Raw genomic sequence first — 13189 nt, 5'->3', positions numbered from 1 at the left:
TCTCTATAAGGTATTCAGTCCAGCAATAGTTAAAAAGATGTCTAAAATCTAAATTCTCTTTCTTGATACATTTAAGCTTTCATAACCAATAAATGCCCCGGTTCACCTAAAGGGGGCAGGGACAACCAAATGCCCTCAATGCAGCAACTGAGATACTAAAGTTCATTGTGCTGATTCACACCTATCAGATATACAAAAAGATATAAAATTTAAGATGTTGTCCAACACCTAATTTCCCTTTATTTTGTATCTCTACATGTTCTAAGTGCTTTGTTTACTAGGAAGGATACCGAATTTTCTATAAGACAAACAAGAAAGTGCTTTGTTTTGTATGGGATCCAGTACCCTCCCAGTAAACTAGCACCCCTATTAGGGTCCATAATATTATACCATTAACACGGACATCTTACATAACTATGTATGTACCAATATCAAAAAAGATACATTCTTTTTGTGGGGAGGATTGCCCTCAATACAACTATTTATTAACTTTTAATTTCAACACAACCAAGAATAACTCCTATACATAAAACAGGGCATCATATGACATTTTTCTATATTCATAATGAATATATGCTCACAACCATGAATATCTGGTATCTACTATACTTATTTTCCAAAGCACCAAATCAAAATCATCACACAGATAAAGAACAACAAAGTGCTTAATACATATTGTTCTGCTCAAAAACTCGAAAGGATATGCAGAAAAAATTGTTATGCTCTACACCATCATATTGTAAAGACAAGTGCTTAAGACACATACCCAATTTGAGGATAAGACTTCACTACTTCAAATAAACACGGTAGATTATCATAGATATACTAAAACATATGACTAACAAGCCAATCAATACTGAGAGTCTACATCTGAATTCAAAATGCCTCAGATAGTGTAGCATATGAAATTCATAGGCAGTGTAGGCCAAGGTATTCACTAAGAGCATCTCCAATGTTAGAGGTCAAGGTCATCCTATGTGGAGATGTTATTTATATCTTTTGTTTGTGGGTCATTCACTACATGACAAAAAAAAATAAAAATAACACTCTCTACCTAATTTTCATCTCCAATCTACAAGGTACTATCTTACACTTTTTAATTAAATTAAGAGACAAAAGATGATGTGGACTTAAGACCTAGGGTCATGAAGAAAATCTTATTTCCACCTTGTCCTTTACCCCCAATAAACCATGTCATCTTTTTCTATGACCCCCACCCTTGCATTGGAGATAAAACTTTGGTGCAAAAAAATCTTAAATCATAGGTGTCATACTAATTTAAGACCTTTACCCCTTACATTGGAGATGCTCTAAGAGCCTTCACACATCTCACCATAATAATAATAATAATAACAAACAAGAAGAGGAAGAAGAATAAAAGTGATGATGATGATGATGGAGAAGAAGAAGAAGTGGAGAATGTAAAAGCTCTTAATAAAAAGCACTACAACCGCTCCTCAATGTGATTTTTTTCATCATTGGGCAATGGAGTTCACTAGGTCGTGTGTGAAAATGCAAGCAGTAACAGAAAAAGCAACAGTTAAATATAAACATTCAAACTTAACATGCTACACAGCCATTATCAATTTGAAATCAAAGCAATGAATTTAAGTTATAGTACTAGTGCATCAGAGATTTTCCCAAGAGACAAATCGAACATCCTCCGAAGAGTCTGAGTCCCTGTCTAATCTGTCATCACTTGCACGATTCAGCTTACAAACAAATAATGAAATCAATAAGATTTATCTGAAGATCTAATTTCATAAAATGCAGAAAAACAGTTCAAATCCTTGAACTGATAAAATAAATGCCCTCAGATCTCATAGCTATAATAAATCATTCACAGTATTATCAAAGAGATTTCATAACAAGTCTATCATCACCAACCAGAGAGGGAGGGAGAAGAAAGAGAGAGAGATGGGGATAGAATGAGAAGAGATAAAGAAAGAAAGAAAGAAAGAAAGAAAGAAGAGAGAAAGAGAGAGAGGTGGTGGTGTTTCAAGGCTCATCATGAAACCTCAAAGCAAACTGTTCAAGAAAATATGTTTTCCATCATTGGGGAAAAAATCAAATATGTTGTTCAAGAAAAACACAGATCTGAAATAATAGAAACAATTTATTGAGAAAGACGGAATAATCAGTATCCAAAACCCAAAATCTCGTACCAGAACCCTAGTGAAGAAAATGGAGGAGCAAGGGCGGAAGAGATGAGTCTATATCGTCAGATGAAATCCCTAATGGGAATATCGGGAAGAGATAAGACTTGAGCCCGTTGAAGGTGCAAATATTTCACGTGCCTCTATTTTCTACACGAGCACGACCTAATCTAATGGATTTATTATTTTTAGTACTTGGATTCATGATTGATGTGCGCTAATACCAGTTTACTAGATGTTGATAGTGGGACAGAAAGATTTTAAGCGATCCTGATCATTGGATCGGTTAAATGATATCATCCCCTAGTAATATCGGTATCAGACTATATAAATCTTATAAGCTACCGTATTTTAGGGGTGAGCAACGGATGGGTGGATGCGGAGTCGCGTTCAATCCATTAAAATGAAGGATTTTAGAAATACATTGCATCTGATCCATTATCCGGCGGGGTTGACATTCACGGGTGAGTGAACCGAGTGGTTGCGGGTGGATAGACGAATTTCAGCCGAAAAATTGACAACAAAATCAAAGTACAACTTTTTTCATTCCCTAAACATTTTCAGATGTGGACATCTCAATTTTTGTTGGAATTTTTCATCGATCTGTTTTTACCTTTATCTTGCTTGTGCTACAATGAGCTGCATCTATTTTTACTGCTGGCTTGTCTTGCGCAACAAATGTACAAAGTAGAGCAACGTGTGCAACCACATAACACCTCACATACATGAGGTGAGTCAATAAAAAAAGTTACAAGGCATATGGGATTATGATGTTGTTAGAGCACTGATCGTTCGAACTCGCAAGTGTTTCTATCTCAAGCTTGTGTTGTTAATGTTAGTGATCAAAACTATAAGTCTTGATTTCTAGTCTACTTATAGTGATGTCTCAAACTAGGATAGATTGTGTAGTTGAGCATGAGAATTCACGACGTTCATCAATTGAAGACGAAGAACTATTAAGGAGAGATTGTGGAACTTCATCAACAAAAGGTATGTGGAGACTAAAACTCATCTATCACTTAGAAAGTCTATTTCTACTCTATCTCTTATATTGAGATAAAAATTGTATTACTATATAGACTTTACATTAGGCACATTTGAGATTTCGAGATGAGTTTAACTCGCTTATATCTTTCTCGAAATATGTGTTGGAAAGATTTTTGCTTTGACCACGTTCATCATTATTCTTGATGAAAGTCAAAAGATGATCATGTGAAAATCACCTGGTAATATCTTACATGATTTGTGTGAGACAGTCATTTGATGTAGACTCAGAATGTTTCTTTTTGATCATTCGATCACTTGAAAATTGCTTATAAACTAATAGTTTTTGTGAGACAATTATTGTCGTCTTCTAAGAATGTTTTAATGATTGAAATGGAAGCTAAGAACTACAACCCATGTCTGGATACATTATGGTTTGTGTACTTAGTGTACGAACTGTTTTGACGGAATTCAGGAACGGAAGTTTGCATACCCGTACAAACTTATTCAACTATTTAAGTCAAGGTACTTAAGTTTGCATACCCATTCGGAAACTGATTTAACTGTTGAAGTCCGAAAACCAAGTTTGCGTACCCGTTCGCAAACAATTTAAACTGAGTTCGTCCGGAGCTAAAGTTCAGATACTCGTTTGCAAACTGTCGGCCTGTGACCAATGTCTGGAACTGAACTTTGCGTACCCGTTTGCAAACTTAAGTGGTTCAAGTTATAAAATCGGTTAATTATGATTTCATACTCATGAACAAATACATTTACACATTAAGGAATCCAATCTTTGTAAACCGTGGCTAAAATGTTTATGAACTGATTCTTTTGAATCAATTCGATTTTGCTTCAATTGTGTCTTGTATACTTCTATAAGAATATAAACAATTGAACAAATCTATGAGTAACACAATTAGATTCATTTGATTATCAATTGATCTAGAAGTGTTAAGATGAACAAGGTTAAGAGAAAAGTTTTCATATGGATAACTTCGGTTAACTATTATTGAGCCAACTCAATATATGCGTTTAGGTACGGTTACCCTTATCTAAATAAAGGAATATTTTATTTGTGTGTAACAAGTTAAATACCATTTAAAGGTGGAAAGATATTATCTTGAATCTTGAATCAGGTTTCATCTAACAGTGAATATTAAGTGCTTTGTTCCAAAGTTATCAAACCCTGATTTGAAGACTATATAAGGGAGAATTCTAGCAACTGGGAAACCTAATACCCGTACCTCATGTGTGATACTAGTTGCGACTAGAGTCGATTCTCCTTTAACCTAGGTTTTTCCTAAAACCATTATAGGTTAACGACTTGAAGACTTCATTGGGATAGTGAAACCAAACCCAACTATTTTCTTTGTAGTTGGGTGTTCTGATCTTGTTGTTTTCTATCATATTGAGTACTATCTTCTCTAAGATTTGCTCGAGATTTATTCTTCAATATGCAAGATAAAAAGTAGTCACAAACATCTTCCTCTCATCGTTTGTGATTGCACAATATCTTGTTTCGCTACCATACGATTAAGATTAGTGTGAGGTGATTGATATTACTAGGATGTTCTTCGGGAATATAAGTCTGGTGTATCAGTTGGTTCCTTTTCACCTTGATTTATCAAAAGACGGAACAAAACTCATAGGTATTTCTGTGGGAGACAGATTTATCTATTCAATAGACTTTTCTGTGTGAGATAGATTGGTTTATCAAGTCTTCGACTTTGGGTCGTAGCAACTCTTAGTTGTGGGTGAGATCAGCTAAGGGAATCAAGTGCTTAGATTCATGCTGGGATTCAGAGACGTAAAGAACGCGATTGTACCTTAATCAGTGTGAGATTAGTTGAGGCTCAACTACATTCCAGTCCGAAGTTAACTTGTAGTAGGCTAGAGTCTGTAACGGCTTAATACAATATGGTGTTCAAAACTGGACTAGGTCCCGGGGTTTTTCTGCATTTGTGGTTTCCTCATTAACAAAACTTCTGGTGTCTGTGTTATTTCTTTTCCGCATTACATTTGTTTATATAATTGAAATATCACAGGTTATGCACAGTTCAATCAATTAGTAAATCCAACCTTTGGTTGTTGATTGAAATTGATTGACACTTGAAAATTGGTCTCTGGTATCGTTCAAGTTGTTTCTCATAATAATCATGCTCACAGATTTCTATCTGTTTCATTTGATGATTAAATTGAGAAACATAGATATAAATCTTGGATATATTTTCCTTGATTGAGTCTGACTGTCTAGTTGATTCTCTTTGAATTGTATTGGAGTTGTCCATACAGATTGCGTAAACGAAATATTGGGTGTGGTTGTTATACCCTCGCTTTTTCAATTGGTATCAGAGCCGGCAAACACGTTTAAGACCTCCTAAGTCTGTGTTTATAGCAATCTGATTCTGTGGACAAAAGTCTATCTTTTTTTACGTACATAAAAATGCCTTCCAAAGTTTTTGATTATGCCAAATGTCTTGGGCTTACCTCAAAGGATCGATTACTCCGTAGATGATTCTTCTGAATCCTGAGGTAGAAAATTTTTGCTATCAGATTCTGATAACATTCCCTCTGATGAGACAGTTGACACTATGCCAGAAGCTGAAATGGAACTCATCTGAACATTAAAAAAATCTACTAAGAATATTGATGTTCAAGATTCTAAAATAAAATCTCTTGAAGAAAAACATGCTCAGTTCATTAATGAACTTGAGAAGTCTCTTGATCGAGAACGGGAACTCTACAGTATCGTTGAGTCGTTCTCTAAAAATATTGAAAACCTTGTTCAAGAAACTACCCTACAGCGTGAAAAGATCAGTGTTCTTGAAGATATTGTTAAAAATGATTCAATTAGAGAAAAATGTTTGATCGAGATTCACTCATCAGATCTGAAAAACATTATGTTGAAAAAGAGAAACTGGTCGCATCTCTTCTCCTAGCCCAGGAAAAGTGCAATTCCTTGAAAAATGAGAACTCTGTCTTAATGAGTAAACCTTTTTCTGTGCCAATCTCTAATTCTCATCAGGGATTACAGTACATTAAAAAAATTACTCCAAAGGAAGCGTCTGCTAATAAATGTTTACATAACTTGTAGTCTTCCAATAGGGCTATGAGTTTAAAACATGTTCCTTATGATGTCTCTCTTCCACGGACCTGTTCTTTCTGCGGGAAAAGAAATCATTATGATTCACATTGTTTTGCTAGATAGAAATAGATTTCTGATCTTCAAAATCTACTTCTTTTTTATGTTGGCAGAGTGAATTGTCTGACGACATCTACAATGGATTTCATTCCTGCAGAAAACCAGAATTCTCGTGCACAAGGTTTCCAAAGTCACTCTTCTAGAAATCTCTACAGGAACCGTGTCCCTCTTAATGGTGCTAATTGTTGCGCTACAAATGCACACGTTCCCAGTGCTAATGAGAATAAGTCTGGTAGATCTAAGTCTAGGAAATGGAATTCTCTCATTTCTGACCCTATGGAACCAATCTCTAGAGGTCCTAGATTTAGTCCTCATAAAAATCCTTCTAATAGATACTTTAAAAGGTTTATGTATTATTCCTCCGGGATAAAAAACAACAGAAGAAAGGTAAGGAATACAAGGCTCAAACATTCATATGGTATTTACACCTCATCTCTCAATATGCATGGTGGGATTATATCTCACTTAGCTACCTAGCTCTAGGTAATTTCATCCTTGTATCTAACTTGAGAGTTGCAAGGATGAGAATTGCGAGATGCTCAAGTCTACTGTATGTTACCATCTATCTTGTGTTTGAAATAGTTGTTTTTTTCTTTTGTGAATGTTGAGTCATATCTTGACTCATAGTAACTATTTTATCTTTTTCATATGCTTCGATCTAAAGAAAATCTTTTAATTATTGAGCTATGAAAATATGAGATATCTGAAAACAGAGTGTATTTTCTTATTATTGGATCTTTTCTGATCCATCAATCTTCTATAACTGGTCCATAAATGTCGGTGTCTTCTGCTTGGGAGTTTATAAGGTTTTCATAACAAGGGTTCCTTCTCTTGTTCATAAACATATATATTTTATATTATTTTTCCTTCCCTAATTAAAAAAAAGGCTATGGAGAACTCTCCAAGACCTCAGGAAGTGGAGAATCTTGAGATGGAAGAAGACATTAAAGGATGCGATTCAATTCAAGAACTTGTCTTGAAAAAGATGATTGCAAGGAAAGAGTACAACTCTTGGATTAGTGAATCTGTCAAAGATTTAACTCTTTTTCAGAATGATTCAAAGGTCGAATTTGCAAATCTTCAACTGCAAATAAATCGACTCATTTATGGCCAGACCAAAATCCTTAAAAATCAAAATGTCTTAATACGGAATCAGAAGAAACTCATATTGGACTGCATCAAAGCTAGGCAGCTTGCCCGTATTGTTGATCAAAAAGTAAATGTTCTAACCCATGAACATGGAGTCTCCATGGTCAAAAGAATCAAGGATATCAGTGATACCTTTTATGATGGAGTCTTCCAAAGGTATGCAGTTATCAAAGAAACTTGGTTTTTTATTTTGTCTAGGAAACTTCTTATGAGAATTTATTCTTGTGTTTTAAGAAGGATAACTAGGGTTTGGAATAGCATATATTTTGATTACACATATCTATTGCCAACAATATTCATCTTGCAATGTTTTTAGATTTATTTATTTAAATTCTAAGTTATTTGGAAGATGATTTTGTGGTATTAATCTTTATTGGTTTCATATATTGCAAATAATGTTATGGGATATGTGTACTTATATCCGTGAACTATGATTGTCCCATACATGTCAAAACTTAAGTCTATTGTATCATTATGCAAATATTGATGGAAAATAGAATGAACTTTTGATGTCAAAGATTAAGTATATGGTATCATTATGAAAATATTGATGAACAATAGAATGAATCTTTGTATTTTCTGCAGTATTGATCTTTCTCTAATCCACTTCTATGTGAAAGTATTGTATGGCTCCGTAAGTCTTCTTATGTTGAGCATTTCCGATTAAATTAGTCGTTGAGGTTCCTTTGTGGTTAATTTAATTAAGTTTTCTGGATACAAATTCATGTTTCTTGTGATTTGTCAATATCCAAAGAAATCATTCTTTTCTTGTAAAAGTAAGGTCGCTCTTGTTGTTCTTTCGGAAATGACATTCTATGGGGGAGAGTTCTTAATCGAACTTGTGCTTAATTGCCAAATCTTTGTGCGGAGTGCGCTGTGGAATATTGTTGGAGTTATCTTATATCTTTATAAACTCTTTGATAAATACACTAAGTTTCGACTACGTGAAATCATCGAAACAAAGTTGATATGTTCTCTTTTAGTCATGAAGCATCTCTTTGAGAATTTCATTATGATCCCGCTAGTTTTCGTACATTTTCCAATTTATATTGACAAAAAGGAGGAGAATTATTTTGTAGTTCACACTACATATACATATGGTTTACAGATCATTATGTAAGGGGAAGTGGTTTTCATTGTGAGATGAAGTAATTACTGAGGGGGAGTGATACATATCACCGTAGTATTATTGTCAAAGTTGTGATACAATTGAACTTTAATGTTGTGTAATAATATTATGACACTATATAACAATATGAAAACAATTTTGTTGATTATTGTTATAGCTATGGATCTTCAACAACTATGATACTGAGTAGAACATGTTGGAGTACTTTGAGTGACGAAGAATTCAAGGAATGTTGAAGAACCAAGGAAATCAAGCCTACTACAAGTTAATTTTCTTGGAGTACTTGGATATTTTAACTCTTGGATATCTTTTTACATCAAACTCATTGGATTACTTGGAGTGACGAAGAATTCAAGGAATGTTGAAGAACTAAGGAAATCAAGCATACTACAAGTTAATTTTCTTGGAGTACTTGGATCTTTTTAACTCTTGGATATCTTTTTACATCAAAGTGTGATGTTTTTTTTTTCACACGACTCATTCAAATATTTTAATCATATGATTTCATTTGTTAATTTTCTATATCATTTTTAAATTTTGCTTGGATTGTGTTACACAACAAACTTCATATATTTAACTAATACATATGAAACTAAACAAATTTCACATGTGAAACTAAACAAAATTTATGTTTTCCTAGGTACATTGCATAACAAAATTCCTATATTTAACTTATGTATCACACATGTGAAACTATACAAAAATTAACTAATATTTGTATTTCCTAGGTTAAATGTGATGTTTGTTGTGCGTAATTATATTTTCTCCTAGATAAATATATAACAAATTTTATCGATCACTTCAAGGTAGACCCTCCATATAAGCATAACCTTCATATAAGAATAATTTCTTTTGATCCCTAGGATATTCTTATATAGAGGTTCTACTCTATAACAAATTTTTAGTGATTGTTTCAAGGTAGACCTCCATATAAGAATAACCTTTATATAAGAATAATTTCTTGTGCTCCCTATGATATTCTTATAGAGAAATTCTATTGTAACTCTCTATTCTCGAACCCTTGGAGTTTCAACCAAAATTTTTCTAAATTCAGACACATAAAATACCATCTTAAGACAATTAGTGGCATAAATTTAACCACTAAACATCAGAAGGAACGAAAATTTAACAAAAATCAGCTGAATTCAATACCAGAGTGAATACATTCCGAAAAAAAAACTCTTTGACTTCAGTCAATGGTATCGGAAAAAACACCTTTCATTTCTCTCTCACTCACCGCCTTTCGTATCGAGGAAAAATCACATTTGACTTCCAAATATAAAAAATAAAACAAAAATTTATACGTTTCAAATGTTCACAACTTTGTACTCGAGCGAAACACAGAAAAATGGAAGATTGCTAATAGGTTGTGTCACTTTGATCATGGGCGTACCAAAATCCAGGTAAAACAAATTATCACTTGTAGTGTTATTGTCAAAGTTGTGATACAATCGAACTTTGATGTTGTGTAATAATACTATGACGCTATATAACAATATGAAAACAATTTTGTTGACTATTGTTATGGCTACAGATCTTCAACAACTATGATGCTGAGTAGTACACGTTGGAGTACTTGGAGTGACGAAGAATTTAAATAATGTTGAAGAACCAAGGAAATCAAGCCTAGTACAAGTTAATTTTCTTGTAGTACTTGGATCTTTTAACTCTTGGATATATTTTTACATCAAAATCATTGGATTACTTGGAGTGACGAAGAATTAAAAGAAAGTTGAAGAACCAAGGAAACCAAGCGTACTACAAGTTAATTTTCTTGGAGTACTTGGATCTTTTAACTCTTGGATATCTCTTTACATCAAAGTGTGATGTTTTTTTTCCATACGACTCATTCAAATATTTTTTTGATCATATGATTTCATTTGTTAATTTTCCATATCATTGTTGAATTTTTCATGGATTGTGTTACACAACAAACTTCGTATATTTAACTAATACATATTAAACTAAAAAAATTTCACATGTGAAACTAAACAAAAATTTATGTTTTCCTAGGTACATTGCGTTGCATAACAAACTTCCTATATTTAACTTACGTAGCACACATGTGAAACTAAACAAAATTTAACTAATATTTGTATTTCCTAGGTTCAATGTGATGTTTGTTGTGCGTAACTATATTTTTTCCTAGATAAATATATAACAAATTTTATTGATCGTTTCAAGGTAGACCCTCCTTATAAGAATAACCTTCATATAAGAATAATTTCTTGTGATCCCTAGGATATTCTTATATAGAGGTTCTACTCTATAACAAATTTTTATTGATTGTTTCAAGGTAGACCTCCATATAAGAATAACCTTTATATAAGAATAATTTCTTGTGCTCCCTATGATATTCTTATAGAGAAGTTCTACTGTAACTCTCTATTTTCGAACCCTTGGAGTTTTAACCAAAATTTCTCTAGATTCAGACATATAAAATACCATTTTAAGACAATTAGTGAGATAAATTTAACCACTAAACATCAAAAGGGACGAAAATTTAACAAAAATCAGCTGAATTCAATACCAGAGTGAATAGATTCCGAACAAAAAAACTCTTTGACTTCAGTCAACGGTATCGGAAAATCGTCTTTCATTTCTCTCTCACTCACCGCATTTTATATCGAGGAAAATTCGCATTTGACTTCCCAATATAAAAAATAAAACAAAAATTTATACATGTCAAATGTTCACAACTTTGCACTCGAGCGAAACACACAAAAAAGCAAGATGTCTAATAGGTTGTGTCATTTTGATCAGGGGCGTACCAAAATCCAGGTAAAACAAATTATCACTTGTATTTTTTTGGTACGCCCCAATAAAAATTACATCCATGCAAGGAAAGGTCTGCTGTCCCAAAATGTGATTCACCTTCTCAATGTTTACAGTTGTATTTATTTTTACAAACAAGAGTACTTGAAATTTACACATCTTTCCCGTTGACGTCCCCGTTGGAATTCATGGGATAGGTGGTATTGTTTTCACCGGCCAGTAGGAAATAAGACATCGGCTTCCACTGTAGAAAACAATGCCGACCAATATCATTGGTGACGCATTCGTAGTTAACTGCCTTCAGGCATTGATCAGATATTTTTGGTAAATCAAGCCAAATAAACCCATTTGCTTCCTTTCTTTTGTCATATGATTGTACAAACATTATAGAAATGTAGTACCTAGAAAAGTTTAGCTTCTCACTACAGACATAAGAACCTTATAAATCTTATGGAGGAACATAATTAAATTAACTGATGAAACCTGTAAGCAATTATACATACGTCAAAGCCAAGAAATCAAAAACGTAGTTAACTTAAAGTGCTTACAAACTCGATCTTCAGAATTTTCGAGAAAAAAGATGTAAGTATTATAATACCAAGTTTTGATTCGATTCCTACTTAAACATTCCTTCGTTAGTAGATCCGTCTCCTGACTATAACATCCTGTTACACCCTTGGAAGGACAAAATTCCAGCACACTCGAAATGTACAGTCATATCCTACATATTTCCACACGAGTGTAGGAAAAAAAAGTTACTACACTATCAGGTTCCTTGCAGTCATTGATGTGTGTCATAGCCACAACAAATTAATGAATATTTTTCCACTTAATTAAAAAGTAATATGGTGGTAGTTAAGTTGGTTCCCACAAGGAGCAATAGGTTTTAGTTGTCTTATAATATTACAAGGGGGGGTTTTGTATTAGATTATAAAATGCAAAAGAAAGTAAACAAAGTAATTAAAGAGATAAAATTGTAATCAATAAGAGAAATAAGATCCAGGAATCCTTCTTCGTTGTAAAATAATGATTCAAGTTATGTTATTTTTCACTTTTTAGTTGCCACAAATTATCACCAACCATAGGTATAGTAGCTAGATCAGTGCTAACCCCTAAATTCCTTGTATCACCGGATACAGAAGTTCTCGCCTACCAGATTCTATTTATCAAACCATCTAGTAGTAGATTACTCAAGATGTAATTTAATTAAACTCATTAAGATTTGTGAATTTATTAGGTTGATATTAGTAGTTAGACTCTCAGATCAAGGTCTACTTGCTAAAGTTGTTGTCACACACAATTGCTCCACGGAATCCCTCTGCAAGGTCTCGTGTTTTCTACTTATGTAAAGATTCAAGAAAAGGTTACTTATCCCCTAACTTTTACTAGCTTTAAATCAATTAAAAAATCAATTTATTTGTGCACCTAAACGACCTATCAATCAAGCACAAATATTAATATTCGTAAAAACAAACAATAATCACGCGAAAACTTCAAAGTAGATTTAAAACAAAACTCAAAACATGTCAAGAACTAGGAATTCATCCTCAATCAATAATAAAATTGTCCACTCATAGTTTGGAGTTCACAAAGAATAAAGAAAAGAAAAGAAATGTGAAAACAAAACCAAAGTGTAGTGTGTGTAGAAGTGTAGAGGTATAAGTAGATAACTTCTCTATTTATAGGCTTCAATTTGGTTGCAATGTTCTTAGGATTAGGATTCCTTTCCCATTCAATTTCCAAGTCCTTGTCTTTGTAAAATTCATCCTCTTGATCCTTATCCAATCAGGTATA

At 33.2% G+C, this 13189-nt stretch overlaps 1 pseudogene; it reads right to left on the bottom strand.

The window, feature by feature from the left end:
* Positions 1 to 1622: 1622 nt before the first annotated feature.
* On the bottom strand, positions 1623 to 1706 carry LOC113292253 (annotated as a pseudogene).
* Between the last annotated feature and the right edge of the window lie 11483 nt (positions 1707 to 13189).

The sequence above is a fragment of the Papaver somniferum genome, chromosome 6 (genome assembly GCF_003573695.1).
Source record: "Papaver somniferum cultivar HN1 chromosome 6, ASM357369v1, whole genome shotgun sequence".
NCBI classification, from domain to species: Eukaryota; Viridiplantae; Streptophyta; class Magnoliopsida; order Ranunculales; family Papaveraceae; genus Papaver; species Papaver somniferum.
Note: the sequence above shows the minus strand (reverse complement) of the source record. Positions and strands in the feature narration are given on the sequence as shown.